The sequence below is a fragment of the Lontra canadensis genome, unplaced genomic scaffold (genome assembly GCF_010015895.1).
Source record: "Lontra canadensis isolate GAN:19392208 unplaced genomic scaffold, GSC_riverotter_1.0 scaffold74, whole genome shotgun sequence".
NCBI classification, from domain to species: Eukaryota; Metazoa; Chordata; class Mammalia; order Carnivora; family Mustelidae; genus Lontra; species Lontra canadensis.
The window spans coordinates 1,081,527-1,101,708 of record NW_022631068.1 but is presented as its reverse complement, the minus strand read 5'-3'; the positions used below and the strand labels follow the sequence as shown (position 1 = coordinate 1,101,708).

At 33.8% G+C, this 20,182-nt stretch overlaps 1 protein-coding gene and 1 pseudogene across 1 annotated transcript in view; one reads left to right on the top strand and one right to left on the bottom strand.

Moving 5' to 3' along the window:
* Positions 1-20,182, top strand: part of SOX6 (SRY-box transcription factor 6) — a 595,512-nt gene that overhangs the window by 370,314 nt on the left and 205,016 nt on the right. The gene's annotated exons all lie outside the window — the stretch shown is intronic.
* LOC116881444 lies at positions 11,966-12,407 on the bottom strand (annotated as a pseudogene).

The following is a 20,182-nucleotide window of genomic DNA, read 5'->3' as shown; positions in this document are numbered from 1 at the left end:
AAACTTTCTCACTAGAATGTTAATCTCAGAACCAGGAAGGGATCTTCAGAATTCATCTCATCCATCCCTCTGCTTTCAAGAAGGAATGCATTTATAGAATCTCAATCAATCCACAAATCTTTTTTTAGTGCTTATTATTTGCCCACCATTGTGTTAGACTCTGTGGAGTTTATATTTTGTATTTTTTACCAGTCAGGTAAGTTTTTTTTTTTTTTTTTTTTTTTTTTAAAGGTAGGTTTTTAAAGACCTACAGAGAAGCAGGAGCAGAGGGTGCTGTCAAAAGCAAAGACTAACATTTATTGGGCAAATACTGTGTGTCACAGAGCTTTTGTTTATTTTTTCTTACTTAATCCTCAAACCAATGGCATGAGGTTGGCAACATTATCCTCCTTTTGCAAAGGAAAGAACAGAGGCTCAGGAAAATTTTTCTCAAGACACCAAGATAATAATGGGCAATCCAGGATTTGAATGGAGGACTATATAATGCTTCAGATTTATGCTCTTTCTACCAAGATGTGCTAATATCTCTTCTGGTCATTATTGGGACACATTTCCTCATGCATTTTCCAAGGCTCTCAAGTCTCTTTGAGCTAAACAGAAAAACAAAAACAAAATCAGACAAACAACAAAAATAGAAATTTTTTTTTTTGAGTTAGTGGGATTTTTTTTTAACTTTTTATTATCTATAGTTTTTCTTTCCAAATTCGGCTACCACAGATTTTTCCCTTTTCTGTTAATTTAAAGTCTTCAGGTTTGGGGATCTTATCTTTTATTGTACTTTGGATTTTTATTTTCTATCAAGGATTATTTAATATTATTCTCACATTTTAGGGCAGTAGGGTCTGCAGTTCAACAGTGAATCCTCTCTGGTTGTTAGTTGATAGGGTACCTGGATATGTCATGAGAATAATTGTAGAATATAAACTTTAGAAACTCTAGATGCTGTCTAGGCTACTAGTATTCTTACATTTCTAGCATAGTGACATGTATTTTTGTGTGTCTACTGTAAAAATTTATGAACCATGAATAGAATTTTAATAATAAATTATATTGTGGTTAATGATTAAAGTTTGAGAAAATAGTTAAGGGAAGATTGTCATCTCCCACTTACAATGACCACTTACTATTATGCCTATAATCCATATCTCACACTGGAATCTATTAAGTATTTGTCTCAAAGTTCTTTCAATTCATACTACAATTTTCTGATATCTCTGCAATATTTTAGAAATGGCTTTGTTCTTTGTTCATCAGGAAAATGAAAGAGCTGGTACTAATAGAATAACAAGTGTTTTGAATATAGGGGTATACAAAGGACACTGTTATTTGGAGGATTAAGTAACCAGATTATCTTAAACAGTTTCCAATTCAAATAATTTTCATTTCTTGAGAAAGAAATCAGACCCAGAAGTGCTTAAAAAATCTCATAGGTTAGACAGATACCTCAGGTTGGACTGAAGTCATGAAGAGAATATGAATACTGAATCTTTTGTCAGGAATTAGCATGTTGTCAATCAACACTGGCCTCACTGGAGCTGGGGGATAATGGTTATTGATGTAGCTGAATCACTCCAAGGGAGCAAGTGGAGATACCCAAGGACACAAATTAGGAGCATGAAGCACCTAGTATCCAGGTATCGAAGCACCCATAGGTTACATAACAAGAGTCAAATATAAGCTTTGCTAAAAATGAGAATCAGGCCATAAGTTATAGAAGCCCTAGATAGTAGATACTCAATAATTCAGCACTGATAGGGAGCAAGAAATAGGTCACCACCAGTGGTCCTGAGAGTCTTGTGACCTCTGATCCTAGAGCAGAGGTTGTCCAGTTCTAGTTATCTGCTTAGTATAGAGACTGAAATTTGTAACCAGATGAAAGGAAAATTTTTCTAGATTACTGTTAATCTGTGCTGCTCAATATAGAAGTTATTTGCCACATATTGGCTATTTAACAAATTCAAATCAAGAAAAATAAAATTAAAATTTAATTCCTCAGCCACATGAACCACATACCAAATACTTATTACCACATATGATTTGTGGCTACCATTGGACAGCAAAGATACAGAACACTCCCATTATCACAGAAAGTTATATTTGACAGGATTGTTCTATATTATAGTAGTCATAAAGGCTAGCCTTTTAGGGAGTTCTAAAACTGGCAAAATGTAGAATCTGCAAGTATCTATAACAAGACATTTCTATGACACTGTACTTTAAAAAAGACCAAAAAATGGTATTATGTCAAATTTAGTGAGGTTTCTGAAAACAGGATTTTGATGGAAGAATTGTGTTATATGAAGTTAGTTTTGAAGTTGGTGTTCATATTTTTTTTACTGATTTGCATATTGTTGCAATAAATACAGAGATTTTTTTCACTGAGGAACATCTATTTAAGTCCTGCTGGTATGGATCATAACTTATGTATAGAACTGCTTAAATTATATTAAAATCTATTTTTCTTGCATGTATACTGTGTGCTTGGTGAAGCATATTGGTTTTTGTGAGTTACTTGAAATGATCTCATCTCCTCTGATGGCTGATGGGAAAGTTGGTCCTTCTATATTTCTTTCATCAAATTGTCAACAAGGCAGCTTCCCATTTTGAGTGCTATTTTTCATTGTATTTAATACACATAGTTTTATGTATGCTTCTTTCATTGTATTTAATACAGATTGTGTGTTTAAGTATGTGGCAGAGAGAGAGACAAAAACAATACCCAAGGAAAGACAGAGTGGGGGACATTAGACATGCTAAGAAAAATAGAGTAAGACAATTTTTTTCCTTGTCAAAGTAAATTAAACTCTCAGAGAAAGAGAGAACCATTTCCATTTATATGGGTATCTAACTTTTCTCTAATATCTTAAACCCATGCCCCTGAGAGTCACCACCACTCAATTTTGTGGCTTCTAGAGGAAAATCCAAATCCCTTTGTTCAGAGGTACTGCTTTTTGTTTGACTTTGCCATGCAGGTTCTTGAACAGACCTGGCCATTGATATGGAACCATAATACATGGGGTAGACAAAGCTTGTTGATTCCACACTGCCTCAGAATTAAATGGGCAACTCACAGAAGAGGATGCCTGGATAATAGAGAAATACAGATTAAAGCAATAATAAGATACCATTTTACATCCATCAGGCCAGCAAAGATTAAATGTGAGGAACTGGGATTCTTATAAACTACGTGTGGGAATTTAAGTTTATATATCTGCTCTGAGTTTAGCTATATCTAATAAAGTTGAAGATGCACATATTCTATAAACTAGCAATCCAGCATGTGTAGATAAATAGATAGATAGGTAGATAGATACTGATATAGATTCGGATATACATGTATACATTCTAAAGAAACTTTTGCATGTGTATAAGAATATTCACTGTAGCATTGTTTATAAGAGCAACCAAAACAAAGAAGCAGTTAAAATAAACAGTTGTATATATCAACATGTATGAATTTAAAAACATGATAGTATGTGAAAAAGGACACAGAATTACATATCTAGTATATGTATAATTTATATAACTGAAAACATGTAAAAATAGCATAAATATTTTCTTATAAGCCCATATGTAGTAACAGTGTAAAAACAAGTATTGAAAGGATAAACACTATATTTAGTACAACTAACATGAAAAAAATAAAAGCAGGTTCTGCCTCAAGGGCACAGGAAACAAACAAATAAATGCGACTTGTTATTATCTGGTATCAAGCCTCCCTCTTTACTCAAGACTGTCCACAGTCTTTGCTTTTTGCTTTACCAACAGAAGCTTTCAAAGTTGCTTAAGACTCCTTTGTTTAAAGTGCGACTCTTTGGCCTCCCCTTGACCTCCTGTTACAGGATGGATCAGGATCAGTCGGTCAGAAGAGACTTTTTTTCCAAAAAAAAAAAAAAAAGAAAAGAAAAAGAAAAAAAACCAAAACAAAAAAAAAACACCTTTTTTCATTAATATGGCATTTTAGAAAACACTTTCAGGATACCCTACGAGACTCAAACCTATTCTTATTTAATTAAATTATCATTAATTCCACTCATCTGTCAAACATTTTTGAGAGGCCTTTCTATGCTAGGTATTGGGAATACAAAGATGACTAAGAAATGGTTTCTACCCATAAGGAGGTCACAGGCTATAATAGCATATGCAGATAATTATAACACAGATAATTATAAACTTTTTTAGCTCATGTTTTAGAGGATGCTAAAAAGGGAATTGATTATCATATTATTTAAGATTTTTTCCCTTCAAAGTAAATAAAAGAATTATCTCTCAAAGAAAGAGAATCATTTGTATTTATAGATCAGTGTCACATTTTCTTTGATATCTCAAATCCATGACAACCAGGGTTAATATTTATATTTCCAGCCCAGACCTCCTCCTTGAGCTCCAGATTTATATATCCAGTTTTCTTCTGTACATTTCTCCTTGGACATTTTAAATTTAAGATGTCTACAATGGAATTCCCAATGCCTTTCTCAGATCTTCTATACCTAAATTCCTTCCCATCTCAGTAAATAGTAACTCTGCCCTGCATGCTCAGGTCACAAACCCTGAAGTTCACCTTGATTCCTCACTACAAGACATAATTTCCATTTGCCTCTCTCTATGCCTTCTAAACTTACTCTGTGCACTGAGAACCCTACTGAGTTCCTTCTCTCTTTGACTTCCATTTGGGTTCAACCAATGAGAAGCTCTCAGGAGAGCTGGAGAATAATAAGGTTGGTGTCCTCTTCCTCTTCAGGGCTCTTTCCTTGCCAGATGATTGTAGTTTGGTTGTCACCCTTTCGTGACCCTCTCCATACAACTACATTCTCTATGTTCTAGCAACCATCCTTTCCCCCTACGCATTAGGCCTTGGTATGATAACAGCTTCATTCTATGACTAGCTCCTGGGTATATTACTATCCCTTGTTGTTTTCCTTAAAACTTGCCCCATATTTTTGTAAATATTTAACTCTTCTCAAATTACCCAGTTTAGATGTGCAACTACCATTTCTTGGTCCAGGCCACCAATCTCTCCTGCCTGGATTATTGTATTAGCCTCTTAATTGATGTTCCCTGCTTTCTCCCTTGTCTCCCAACAGTCTGTTCTTCACAGAGAAGTGAGATGGATCCTTTTAAAAGTATCAGTTAAGTCGTATCACTCCTTTGTCTGAAAACCCTCTAATAGTTTCCTATATTAATTCGAATAAAGGCCAAAGCTCCTACGATGGCCCCAAAGGCCCTACAAGATTGATATGTCCTTCTCCTTCTTCTCTAACTTCATCTTCTCTTACTCTCCTAAAGGAAAACTGTTTTTCTACTAAAAACACTTCTAGACACCAAGGAAATGTGAGTTTTCCACGCCAAATAATTCTTCAGTGCTCTGTAGACATCAACTCATGGAGAATTTAACTCAATTCTCATATTAACAAGCCAGAGTTAGCAGACTGTCCCCACAACAGATTAAAGGCTTAATCCCACATGACTGCCCCCCAGCTTCAGACACCAATTACAAGTTATGGGTCTTCAGGTTATCCACACTTCTGTCCAAGTTGGTTACAAATCAGGAGTTCCCAAACCCCCTCTACAGTTTGATTATTTGCTATAATGGCTCACATAATTCAGGGAAACCCTCTACTGTTACTTTTGTTATAAAGGATACAAATGAATAGCAAGATGAAGAGGTATGTAGGGCAAGGTCTGGAAGGTCCCGAGTGTAGTTCTTTTCCTATGGTGTATGGGATGCTCCATCCTTCTGGAATAAGGGTGCATTCACCAACTCTGAAGTTCTATGGACTCCTTCATTCAGGATTTTTATGGGACTCCATTACAAGGATTGATTAAATCCTTGGCTATTGGTGATTAACTCAATCCCCAGCCTCTCTCCCCTCCCCAGAGGTCAGGAGTAGGGCTGAAAGTTCCAAATCTCTAATCACACAGTTGGTTCCTCTGGCAACCAGCCCATTTCCTGGAGCTATCTAGGGGCTCATTAAGAATCACCTCATAAACATAAACTCAGGTACAGTTGAGAGGGGCTTATTATGAGTAAGAGACACTCCTCTCACTCTTACCACTCAGGAAATTACAAAGATTTTTGAAGCTCTATGCCAGGAATTGGGGGTGAACACCAAATATATATTTACTGTATCAAAATACCACCTCTTCCCTTTGTTCTTTTTTGCTCATGGTATGTTTATGTCCTGGTGTTCTTCAAATGGTCACACACCTCAGGACCTTTGCATTTGTTGTTTAATCTTCTTGGAATAGTCTACTCCCCGATCCTTTTTTTTTTTTTTTTAAGATTTTATTTATTTATTTTGACAGAGAGAGAAATCACAAGTAGGCAGAGAGGCAAGCAAGGAGGGGTGGGAATGCAGTCTCCCTGCTGAGCGGAGAGCGGGATGTGGGGCTTGATCCCAGACCCTGAGATCATGACCTAAGCCAAAGGCAGAGGTTTAACCCACTGAGCCACCCAGGCGCTCCTCCTCAATACTTTCTTGAATCATTTTTCCAGTTATTCCTCAGAACATTTCTAAGTTCTTACTTAATTGTCATTCTCAGAGAGACCTATCATGACCATCCTATTTAACGTTGGAACCTCTTCTACCTATTTAGTTTTTTTCTTTTTCTTTAACATTTGCTGCATCTTGATATACTTTTTATTTTTTAATTTCTTTTGTTATCTGAATTTCTCCACTCAAAGGTAAGTTGAATGGAAACAGGGTATGTGTGAGTTCACTGCTTAATCCAAGGTATATAACAAATACTTACTCAATGAATGATGGAATGAATATAGTGAATTAGAGAGATGTATAAGAAACCTGTGAATGTCAGAGAAGACTGAGAAATTGCTTTTATTCTTCTGTTTCCTCACCCTGGCTTCACTAGTATGCTTCTGCTTCTGAATGGAAGTTCTAGTGAGCTTATGCCTCAATACCCAAAATATGTCTGCTCACTTATGCCAATGGGCAGATCTAAAAGTGGAAACTCAGAGTGGAAACTCAGATACAAAAAGTTCCTCTTTTAACTGGACTTCACAAATACAAGACTGAAGTAGACAAGAGCATAGGTAGCTTTGTTCCCATTGTAAAGGACAACAGTTCTAGAGTGTGTTTTGCTTCCTAGTATGATTATTCTTGACATGAATTGGATATTTTTTCAAGGTAACCTTTATAGTCAATGAATTTGCAATACCAAAAACTTTACTATATAATAATTTTATTCTTTAGTAAAAAGAGGAATTACGAGATAGAGATTGCTTAATTGTTTTTTCGTAAATAACAATTTAACTGAGGGAAGTTGTCCGTAAATATCTGCTAAGCGATTTTCTCATACCTCATATACAAGGTTTCTGCTTTTTTCCCTGAAACATAGTTCATACTAGGAAGCCTCAATTAAGACACCAAAATTTAAATCAGATATTAAATTTTAGTCATATTAAATAACTGCAAGGAATCTTAGAAGTTCAATCCTGTTTATTCATTCACATTTCACAGAGATTTTTAAAAAGGGATAGTTTCTGTTATATCAATAAGAATAACTAGACAAGAAAATAGGAACTTCTTTTTTTATTTTTCAGAGAGAGAGAGAGAGAGCATGAATGGGGTGGGGGGAGGAGGAAGAGGGAGAGAGAGAATCCCAGGCAGTCTCCACGCCCAGCATGGAGTCTGACATAGGGTTCAGTCCCATGACCCTGAGATCATGACCTAAACCAAAAGCAAGAGTTGGATGCTTAACTGGCTGAGCCATTTAGGTGCCATGAAAATAGGAATTTCTTTTGTGAATACATTATAGTGTTGATCATTGATATTTAAATATTTACCATGGTCTAAATAACTCACTTCAAAACTTTGTGATATATCTTAAGTTTGTGAGAGGATTTTGAAAGACATATTGGTTATGACCAAGACAAAGAAAGCATTTATTAAACTTCTGGTGTGTGTCATGCATTTTGATAGGCATTTTCACCTTCGTTTGCTGTTTGTTCAGCAATGTCTTTATTGAGATATAATTCATATATCATAAAATTTACCCATTTAAAGAGTACAATTTGGTTGTTTTTTTAAAAACATTTTCATAGAGTTGTGCAATTGTCACCACCATCAGTTCCCCTAAAGGAATACCTTACCTTTACGTAGTCACCCTCCATTTCCCTCCAAATTTCCCAGCCCCAAGCAACCACTAAAGTATTTCTATCTCTGTAGATTTGTGTATTTTGGACACTTCATATAAATGGAATTATTTGTTTGTGTGTTTGTGTGTGTGTGTGTGTTTGTTTTTTTGTTTTTGTTTTTGTTTTGTTTTGTTTTGTTTGTGACGAGCGTCTTTCACTTAGCACAATGTTCTCCAAGTTCATCAGTATTGTGACAGGTATTAGTATTTTATTCCTTTTCAGTGGCAAATAAAATTCCATTAAATAGATCTGTGCCACATTTTATCCATGCTCTCAACGTGAGTTGCTTCCATTTTTTAGTTATTATGATTAATGCTGCAATGAACATTGTATAAGTTCTGATGTGGATATATGCTTTCATTCCTCTTGGGTATATGTACTGTAAGACTATTTTGAGGAACTGTAAGACTATTTTCCAAAGCAGTTGCACTACTTTTCATTATTGCCAGCAGTGTATAAGAGTTTTTTTTTTTAAACTATATATATTTTTTCACTATAATGTATTATTTGTTTCAGGGACACAGGTCTGTGAATTATCAGCCTTACACACTTCACAGCACTCACCATAGCACATACCCTCCCCATTGTCCATCACACAGCCACCCTATCCCTCCCACCCTCCTCCCCTCCAGCAACTCTCAGTTCATTTCCCGAGATTGAGTCTCTTATGGTACATCTCACTCCCTGGTCCCATCTTGTTTCATTTTCCCTCCCTTCCCCTATGGCCCCCCACCCTCCCTCTCAAATTCCTCATATCAGTGAGATCATATGATAACTGTCTTTCTGAGTGACTTATTTTGCTTAGTATAATACCCGTTAGTTCCATCCATGTCATTGCAAATTACAATGGAATACATTTGATGGGATGCAACCATTAAAAACCCTGAAATCTTGCCATTTGCAGTGTGTAAGAGTTCTAACTGCTCCACATCTTCACCGTTTTATTTAACAATATTGAATAATGTTTATTTATTAATATTTAACAACAGTTCTTCTGGACAGATATTATAAGTCTTATTTTATATATGAAGAAACAAAGCCTCAGAAAAAGCACAAATAATTGTCCAAAATCATAAAGGTAGTAAATTGTAGAGCTAGTTTTTAATTCAGTTCTAATATAAAACCTATACTTTCCATTCATTCCAAAATTGTATTATTTTCTGGAATAGTTTTGAGGATCATTTACATTTAGCACTTATTTGAGTGCCCCCCATGTCTTTGGAGTTGGGGGAGCAGTTAACTCAATTTGCCTATAGTTTGATGAGACTAATGTCTTAGAATTGTTTATATATAGGTCAGCAATTTTAGGTCTATTTTAATACTCTTAAAAATTAATGAGGACCCAAAGTACTTTTGTTTATGTGGTTTTTGTCTATTGACATTTTTTGTATTAGAAATTAAGACTGAGAAAAATGTTAATATTGATTAATTAATTTAAAATAACAAATGTGTTGTTAAGATAAATAACATTTAATAAAAATAGCTTTAATATCTAAAACATAATTTAGTTAAATGAGTGGCATTATTTCACTTTTTTGCAACTTATTTAATGTCAGGCATAACACAACATATTTAAATTCTCACGGCTGCTCCTGCATCCAGTCTGCTACAATATGTTGTTTTGGTAGAAGTATATGAAACACTATGCATATACGGTTTAGAAAGTGAAGTATTTTAATAACTTTTATAGATAATTGTGGATATTCTTTGTATTATAATTTACAAGTAATATAAAGGTTAATTGTGACTTAGAATCTGAAACATAATGAGCTCTTTATATTTTATTACCATTAGTCTAACTTGTACTTTGAATGGATCTTTTAGCAATGTATGATTTTATTACCTGGTTTGGTCATTTGGAAAATATTGGATCACAGAGTTATACAGACCTTCCAAATGTTGACATATTTCATGATACAATATAAAATAATCACATCCATTAGTATCACATTTGTAAATTTGAATTTTATTATTAAAAACAAATACAGCCAGTTGTTTTCCTTGAAGTGGAAAGACTCACTTCATAACATTTTTGAGAAAATGTCTTTTAAAAATCCAAGATATGGAAGCAACCCAATTGTCTAGTCATACATGAATAGGTTAAAAAAATGTGGTATATATAATGAAATATTACCCAGCCACAAAAAAGCATGAACTCTTGCCATTTGCAACAAGATGGATGGTTCTAGAAGGTATAATGCAAAATGTGAAATAAAGTCAGGCAAAGAAAGGCAAATAACCACATGATTTCAGTCATACATGGAATTTAAGAAACAAACAAAAAAAAAATGAAAAAAGAAAAAAGACCAAAAACAAGACTTTTAATTATAGAGAACAAACTGGTGGTTGCCAGAAGGGGAGGGGATTGGTGAAATATATGAAGGGAATTAAGAATACACTTATCATGATGAGCACTGCTTAATGTGTAGAATTGTTGAGTTATTATATTGTACACCTGAAACTAATGTACCACTTATGTTAACTATACTTGAATTTTTAAAAAAAAACCACAAAAACCCTAGTTTGAATACCATTCTGTGCCTGTCATTCATTCTGTCAAGTAAAAATGGTGTTCTATGGAAAAAGCCATTACTTTGGATCTTGAAGACTCACACAAGTCCTTTTCGTCAAGAAAACTATTGTTATTTTGGTATGTAGCAGAATTACTTTATATGTACTTATAATTTGGTTACATATATTATAAAGTATACTCTAAGTTGAGATTTAATAAGTTAATTTTTTTTTACTGTTTTATCAAGAATTTTTAAGTGAAACTGACATTAGAGAAAATACACATGCACTTGTGATGAGCATTGGGTGTTATATGTAAGTGATGAATTACTAAATTCTACCCCTGAAACCAAAACTACATTATATGTTAACTAATTTAAGTTTAAATACAATCTTGGATGAAGAATAAATAATAAGTACATATGTGTGTTTACAAAGACTTCAATTACTGCTAACTAGTACAATTCAGTGTCACTGTCTTGATTTATGGTAAGGCACCAGTAATTTTACTTATCATTAGTTTTGCACCTTTAGACTAAATGTCAGTGCAGTGAAAAGACAAAAAGATCAGTAACATTATAAACACATTTTTACATATATAGCATTCATATAAAAGTGGACCCCAGTGGTGGCCAAAATGCTTTTTGGAAAGTATGAGTCAAGTGATAGATGTAAATATGATGGTAGCGAGAGGAATAAATATTCTCTTCTAAGTTAAATATTTTTTAAGTCTTTGATTATTATTCAGTATATATGCAATTATTTAAAACATTAATTTAGAAGGAAACTAATTTGTTTAAATATCTTCTGACCTCAAATTCTATTCCCTCAACTTTCTTTACATGATATTTAGTAGAAAAATTTTTTTTAATGTTGGGAAGAAATAACTTATAAATGATTATGTGCCCTTGAGAGAGAGATATTTTATTCTTTTTTAATAAAGATTTTATTTATTTGATACAGAGAGAGAGAGATCACAAGGAGGCAGAGAGGCAGGCAGAGAGAGAGGGGAAAGCAGGCTCCCTCCTCACTAAAGAGCCCGATGTGGGTCTCGATCCCAGGACACTGAGCTCATGACCTGAGCTGAAGGCAGAGGCTTAAACCACTGAGCCACCCAGGCCCCCCTTTATTCTTTTTTTAATACATGATTTTATTTAGTCTGTCCATTAATAACTAATATTCGAGAACATTTAATGATATTAATGGAACTCAACATCAGAGAAATTCAACTTAATTTTTTTACCTTTCAATGTTAGATATTAGTAAGAGAGATAGTTATAATAATTATGGTCAAAAGTATTATGTCAAAAACAAAATAAATAGTATTAGTCGACACAGAATTGAATTTTTGGTGTAAAGTTCTTTGACCACAAGAAAGACCATTTGGTTTATTCCACTAATGGGACAATCTCTTAAAGCTGGGATGGCCTCTTCTTGGTATTTCTTCTGATTATTAGCATAGTTATCTGTGATTATATGAATGAAGATGAGTGTAGTTGTATTCATCCTGCTTATTTCAAATGATAGGACATAACCAATTACTGTAGTAATGAAGAGGTAGATAAGCCATGCCAACTGCCCAATATTTTTGAGGCTAATAGATTTAGCCTATGGAGTTTAGTCAAGATTCAGGAGTAAAAGCCCCCATGAGATATAGTATGTAGCCAGATTGGGAGCTTAAGAAAAGAACAAAGCCATAAATTGTTCTTTCTGGCAATGGTGATGGTAAATTTTCTGCCATTTTCCCTGTGGCTTTAGACAATCACATTGTACTGCAGCCAAGACGCTTGGGGAATGGGGCCTTCCACACCCCCTCCATGGGTGTATGGTGAGTGTGAGTGTTGAGATATTTTGTTCTTAATAATTCTAAGAATTGCATAGTATCACTTATCACTGTACATTATTATACAATAGAATACAGAAGTATATAAAGTAATAACATAGAATTCTCTCTTTCCTCTATCCCTGCTAGCCTATTTTAAAAATGGAATTTTTAAAATAAAAATATGTTATGCAACTTGCTTTTTTGCCCCCTTAATATAGATTTATCTCATTTTGGGAGGTAAAATTTTTGTCTGTTTTGCTCACTAATCTCCAAAATTTAGAATAGTGCATAGAAGATGCTCAGTAAATATTTGTTAAATGAATGAATTCTTCACTTTACCTTAAGAGCTGTCCTTATAATATACCCAGATCAACAAAGAATAATTTATCCAGTCCTCTATTGATAAACATCGGCTTGTTCCCAGCTCTCACCTTTAAAGTAATACTATAGTAGAAAAAATGGGTGGAAGAATATTTCAGGCAATATGAATAGCATGAGTGAGACCGGAAATGTGAGAGTGAAATTACTTTTCTGCAGAATCTCATATTTTTAGTGAAAATAATGTGTGCATGTGTGTGTGCATTTGTGGTTAGGGTGGGCAGGTGTTAGAAGTTGGACAGGAAAAGTGGGAAATGAGGTTAGATGAACAAGCAAGTACAAGATCATGAAGGGGTATGTAAGCCATTTAAATTAGTCTGAACTTTATTAGTAGAGAACCACTGAAGAGTTTAACTAGGTGAGTGATAGGATCATGCCTGGATTTCCAACTTCCATCTTCATCCTTGTGACTGTTGGAATAAAGTGGTATTTTGTAGTGAATGAAAGTGTCTGATTTTAGGACTTTATGAAACATTTGGAATAAAATATATCATAATTCTGTATCATGTAACTTTTATTCACTGTCAGGATAGATTATAAACTTTGTTTAAAATTTATTTATTTATTTATTTATTTATTTATTTATTTTAGAGGGGGAAGAGCATGAGCAAGAAGGGCAGAGGGAGAGAGAGAGGGAGAATGAATTTGAAGCAGACTCTGTGCTGAGCATGGAGCCATCCCACCCCCCTGATATGCCCTGAACTGAAACCAAGAGTTAGAAAACCAATCGACTGTGCCACCCAGGTGCCCCAGGATAGATTCTACAATGGATTTTTAATACAGACATTATCTGACCATATTAGCAAATATTTATTGAATGTTTACCATGTAAGAGCACTGTTCTAAGTGCTTCTCATGTATTAACTTGTGTTCACTTCATCTATACAATAACCTGTTATTATTCTAATTTTATAAAATAGATCAAAAGGTCAGAGTTACAGCACTAGAAAGTAGTGGAGCTGAGATTTAAAACTAGGCAATCTGGCTCCAGAGCCCATGGTCTTAAACATTCGCATACTGCTTTCTAAATCTGATTATTCCTAAAATATAGAAACAAAGCCTGTGAACTTACATATGAAGCTGTGATGTCAAAAATTGTTATATTTCTTCATTTACAGAATGATGTAAATTAAGCTTAATGTATTCTGCTTTTATTCCAGTTTATTTTTTTTGTAAGTTTAAAGAGACAAAAATACATTTTGTGAATTAGTGAGTTTGCTGGCCAAACTAAACATTAATGATAACGTCACATTGTAAAAGAAGATGGTTTTTAAATTTGGTGAAGTTACTCTCAAAATTAACTAAAAACAATCACATCTGAAAAGTTAATGCTGGGTTGCATATCAATATATAATGTTAAGCTAATGAATATATGTATGTTGTCTATCAAGAAGAGGTTGTAAACTAACCATAGAATCTATTTGGGGCCTTAGGGATTATAATCTAGGAGACAGAGAATCCACCAAAATCGAAAGTGTACTTGGAGTTAGGAGGGGAGAATGCAGGTTTATAAAGGCAAAAACCATGAGGTTACATAACTTGTTTTGAAAGAATTATGATTGGTGCTGGCAGAATTTAAACTGACTAATACGCAGTAGGTTATTTAGATAATAGGCATTACATTATTTCTATTTCAGTTTAAGTTAGAAGGATGTGCTCAAGGACATGGTAGAGTTACAAATGACAAATTGCAATTGATGAAAGTTAAAAGTTCATGGTGTTTTGACAGTTGAAACAGGAGCTGTGCATAGGTCCTATTTCCTCATTGTCCTTTTGACTCTATTTTGAATGACTCTCTTAGCAAGGCTTACATCATTTTGAATCTTGTTTCACATGTATATGTATACAATATGTTTCCATTTATAGTTCTTGGTCACATAAATGATTTTTTCTCATGTTACCAAGAAATTAATGATCTTTACAGATATAGGCAAGATTGAATGATTTTCATAAAAAATTAAAGTTGCAGAGAGAGTTTATATTCATGGAATATTTCTAGATTATAACCTATAAGTAGAAGTGTCCTTATAGTTTATCCAATCCAACACTCTCGTTTTACAGGTGGGGAAACGGAAGGCCAGAAAAGTACTTGCACAAAATGGCAAAACTAAAACTAGAACCCAGATATCCAGATTTATATTCCAGTCACTTTCCACTATACAACTTCATAATCAAATATTTTTATATTTGATGGTGCGCAATATTTTGCACACTTTGCAAATTACAAGATGAGCATCATACTATTTTTGAATTTTATTATTTTTTCTTTTTGTTCTCTGTGTACTAGCAAACAGTGAACTCTGACTAAATACATACTTATGTGATTTATCTGATCTCAATTTGAGATTTTTATCTGTTAATCTTTATAACTTTCTGCATTTCTATTACCCTACAGACCCAAAATGCCGCTGATTTTTTAAAATCACTTTTTTGAAAGAGAGAGAGGCTCTCTGAGGAACAGACTCTTAGCTCTAGAGAACAAACTGATGGTTATCAGAAGTGAGCTGGGAGGGGGAATGGGTGAAATAGGTGATGGGGATTAAGGAGTTTGCTTGTAGTGATGAGCGTGGGTATTGTACCTAAGTGTTGAGTCACTATATTGTACACCTGAAACAAATAGTACACTGTATGTTAACTAACTGGAATTTAAATAAAAAACTAAACAAAAAAGGTATGTATGGATTTTCAACCGCACAGGGTACTGGCGCCCCTAACCCATGTTGTTCAAAGCGTGTCTGTAGTATGTAATCATACTAGAGGAAAACATGCTGGATTTGCCAGTTAAAAACAGATTCAGTTTAGATGGCCCCTTCAGATCTTTTGGTTCTGCTTATTTTTTCACAGTGTCACCCTGTTTTTATTTCACTTAACATTATCACATGGCATTTTTTCATTTTTAAAAGGCTTTTCCTAATATTAGTTAAAAATCCAATTTTCCTATGTGTAATCAGCACCTGAATATAGATAGACCTGTTTACTTCATCGTTTCACTATAACTGGACTCCCCATTTGTTTTCAGTTTTTCACTATCACCAGTACTGTTTCAGTGAATATCTTTTAATATAATAATCTCTTAACACATAGACTTTTATCCTTGAGAATGTAATTTCAAATAAAGAAAATCTTGTTAGAAATGAAATCACTTTTTTTTTTTAAATGATGCCCTGTCTCCTGAGGAGCTTAAGACTAGATTTCTTTATATAGTTCTTGCTCTTATTTAAAGGAAATTAGGATCTGGAGAACCCTGCAGGCCCTCAGGTTTTCAAATACATTGGCCAATGAAATACAAAGATTCTCACGGCCCATAATATTCCAGTTGTTAAATTTGATCAATGTTGGGCCCAGGAATCTTTCCAAATCCATATGTAACTGTTTTACCTATGAAACATTCTGATACGCTATTTCTGAAAAAGTATCATTTGAACTCTGATTAATATCTTTAAACCAGTACATATGAAAACTAGCATGCTGAGTGTTCCAGAGTGAAAGTCTGGAACAACCTTTGAACAAGTTGTGCTTCTCAAGATATTTACTTATTGATTGCTTCTGTCATTGACTAGCATTTCATTGTTAGACAACCTAGATAGACTTGAGGAAGTGAAAATTCATTTAAATAAAAAAATTGCCTTTTAAATGGATTGAGAAAAATGATTACTGAAATCCACTGTCTTCCAAAAACAATTTAAAGTGGATTATTTCCCCTGATTTTTTAAGAGATGGTGTGTTACAGTGGAAGGAGTTCTGAGCTAAGCATCAGACTTCTGTGTTCTAGTCCTAACTTGAATTCTCGTTTTGACATCATGCATATGACTTTCCCGTTCTGGATTTCAGCTTCCTGATTTGTAAAACTTGGAAGCTGAATGCTTTGATTCTTTACAACATTGCTTTTCTGAGTTGTGATTGTTTAAATAGGTATACTTTTAAGAAGACATTTCATGTTATTTTTTAATAGATGAATTTTTGACAAATCACCTTCAGCTATAGATTAATGGTGGTAAAACCAGCAATGGAAAATACGGGAAACAAACTGGTTTGATCAGGAAAAATGTGAGACATGTTTTCTTTCTTTCATAATGCACCCTTTTTGCCCTTAAAAAGCTCAGATAGGCAGTAAGCTTTGTAACAACTGTTTACTTATGTTCCAATTGGGAAATACATTTGGAGCTATATACATATACACTTACTCCTCTTCCCCCCCATCCCCCAGACCATCTCCCTTCTTCCAGTTTTCCTGTTTTCCAGTTAATGGGGTCGACCTGGGACTTCAGTCTAGGGAAAATAAGCACAGTGTTACTTCAATGCTAATGAGAGCTGTGAAACTTCAAGATAAGAAAATGTATTCTCAGAATATCAGTCTAGATTAACTGGTTGTTTTGAAGTGGAAGTAAATGGGTTTGAAGTTAGGGTTTAAGATCTGGCTGTGTGATTTTAAGTAAATCTTATGTCCTCTCTGTCTTTTTCTACGTTTGTGAATTGGAGATGGACAGCAATGATAGCCACCATACCAGGTGGTTTTGAGGTTCAAAAAAACCTAACGTATATGAAAGCCATTTTCTAGTACCTTTTCAGTTGTTTAGATTTTTATTATATCTAGTTTGTTTTCATGTATAGATTAGCTGAAACAATGTTATCATTCATGTCTATTCACCTTATTAACTAAATACTTATTAATGATTTTATATATCCATTTTGACAATAAGTTTTTAGGCTAAGTAAGGCCATTTTTATGATAGACTTCTATTACTTTACCAACTAAAATAGAAAGAAGGTTAAAATGAGTAGCCCAATACTGAATAATTCCTTACTGTATATTTTTATCTCGGTAGGGTTAGTAACCTGGTAGAATTTCTCCCATGGTGTTTATTTTATAATGAAAATGAAATGAATGATAGTAATAATTATACCACCTCACCCGTGTTGATGAACTCTGCCTTATATTTCTTGGGTTCCCAAAGTAAACTCTTATTAGCTCTTTCCAAGTAGTCTAAGCTGCTGTTGATTATTCAGTTCATTTGAACAAGTGGAGGGAACAAAAGAGTGTGCGTAGTCAACTCTTGATCACCTGTGCTCTCAGTTGCACAGATAATTCCAAACAGCAGCTACTTCACCTGTTTACATTTTGCTCATGAATGGATTTAAGAGTTACACTTAATGTAACAATGTCTGATAATCTGGGAACTCACTTGTCTTTGGCTTGTTGCAATGATAATTAAAACTTGGAAGTGTTTTCCCTGAATCTAAAATATCTTTTATTGCCTAGAATATATTGGCCCCAAACTTAACTTGTGAATCTTCTTGGAAGAGTCTTTGTTTCCTTCATCTCTTTGGCACACAAAAGACTGATAAATGCTTCAGTCACTTTTGCTCCTCACCTCCCGCCTCCCCAGTCTAAGTAGGCAAATCCACTCTTTGTTTAAATAAAGATGTTGGGAAACTAAATTTTTATAACATTTATTATTGAACTGAATTTGGTTCCAAATTCAGACCAAAAATCCATTTAGTTATTATATAGGCATTGTATAGTGGCATTGCCTTTGGATCTACAGAGTTTTGAAATTTCTTAATTGATGTACACTTTTGTATTTTAGACTTTTTTTCTTTAAAAAATGTGTTTCTGCTGCCTCTGATTTAACTTTTACAATTGTGGACTAATAGTGTTACAGCTTAACTCAGGTATTCTTACAGAGCAGTGCCTGAAAAACTCCAGGAATGGCACAATCATTTTCCCCAAATCACATTTAGTAGATTTTCTTATATTTTGGTGTTTGTTTCTTTTCCCAAGAAAAGTATTTTTTTAAAAAGATTTTATTTGTTTATTTTAGAGAGAGAGAGAGAGAGAGAGGAGGAGCAGAGCAAGAGGGATAGACAGACTTCGTGCTGAGTGCAGAGCCTGATGTGGGGCTCAATCCCAGGACCCTGGGATCATGACCTGAGCCAAAATCAACAGACTGAGCCACCAGGCAACTCTAGATCCTTCAGTTTTTAAATTACTGATGGTCTTTATAATTAACTATATAAAATACATTTATTTATGTAATCAGGATAGGAATTGTATTTTCTTTAGAACCTTTCAATTCCACTATGCTTGGTAATGTCTGGTTAGAACTGCCTGTGTGTAAGCTTGGAAATATAGTTTAGGACTCAAATGTAGCTCAGTTTTGGAGGTATGGGTGGTTTCTTTTCATACTTCTATTAATAGATAATTGGGAATTACTTATTTTTCTATATTAGGAAGAAATTTGGTAAACATTGTTGCTGTTGATTTCCTAGAAACTTAACTATAAACTCTCTGGAATAATTGTTAGCATGTAGATTTTAAATACTGTTTTGTAGAACTGGAATTCTACAGTTCTGTAGAAAATTCTGTAGAAAATTCTTTTCCCATAAAATTTACTCAAAGGCCCTTGACTCTGTGGCTTTTACTGAATTCTGGTATAGATTTTCAAAAATTTGGCTGAATTTTCAACTTAAAATTAAGTAGGAAAGTTTTATTTTACTGTCTTTATGCTAGACAGAACTTTTCATTAATTTTGCTTTAAAATAACTTTCATTATTTCTTCCTTAGTTATAACCGAAGGCCTTAGAATCTTCAGAAGCAAATATGTTTTTCATTGATTCATACATTTGGATATTTATCATATGAAAGAAGAACATATGCTTAATATCAAAATTAAAATTTACGATGATACAATGCTATAAGATTTAGACATTTTAATATTCTCCTCTATTTTTAGATGGATATTTTTGTGTTGTTTAGTTAATTACTAAGTAAAATTGTAAGTTTGTCTCTTCTAAAATGAGAAAAATTAGCATGACCTTGTAGCTTCCTAATTGGGAATTACATTTCATGGAAAATTGATTGACTATTTCTATGAATGTTATATTAAAAATTTCTCTTCAAAATACTTGACAAGTAAGGAGCATTTGTACAAGCTTTATGAAACCAAGATTACCTTGTTATGTTTACTCAATGAAGGGTCCATTATATCTATATTTGTTTATATTGAATTTCTGCATGTGTTCAAAAGTGATGAACTGAGCCTAATTATTCTATAGAATTGCATCATCCATATTTCAGGCTTACCAACAGCATAAAATTCCATTAAATATGGAAAATATGAAGTTTATCAACTCTAGGGTTCTATTTACATAACAATATTTAGAAACTAACCTTAGGTGACCATAAGTTATGACTGTGTTTGAGCTTACCTGGGATTGCCTGGTTTATACTTTTGTTCTTGATGTACTCATTCACAGTGTCTCCATTCATTTAAAAAATGTCCTCCTTTGAATGATGAATTATATGAATTAAT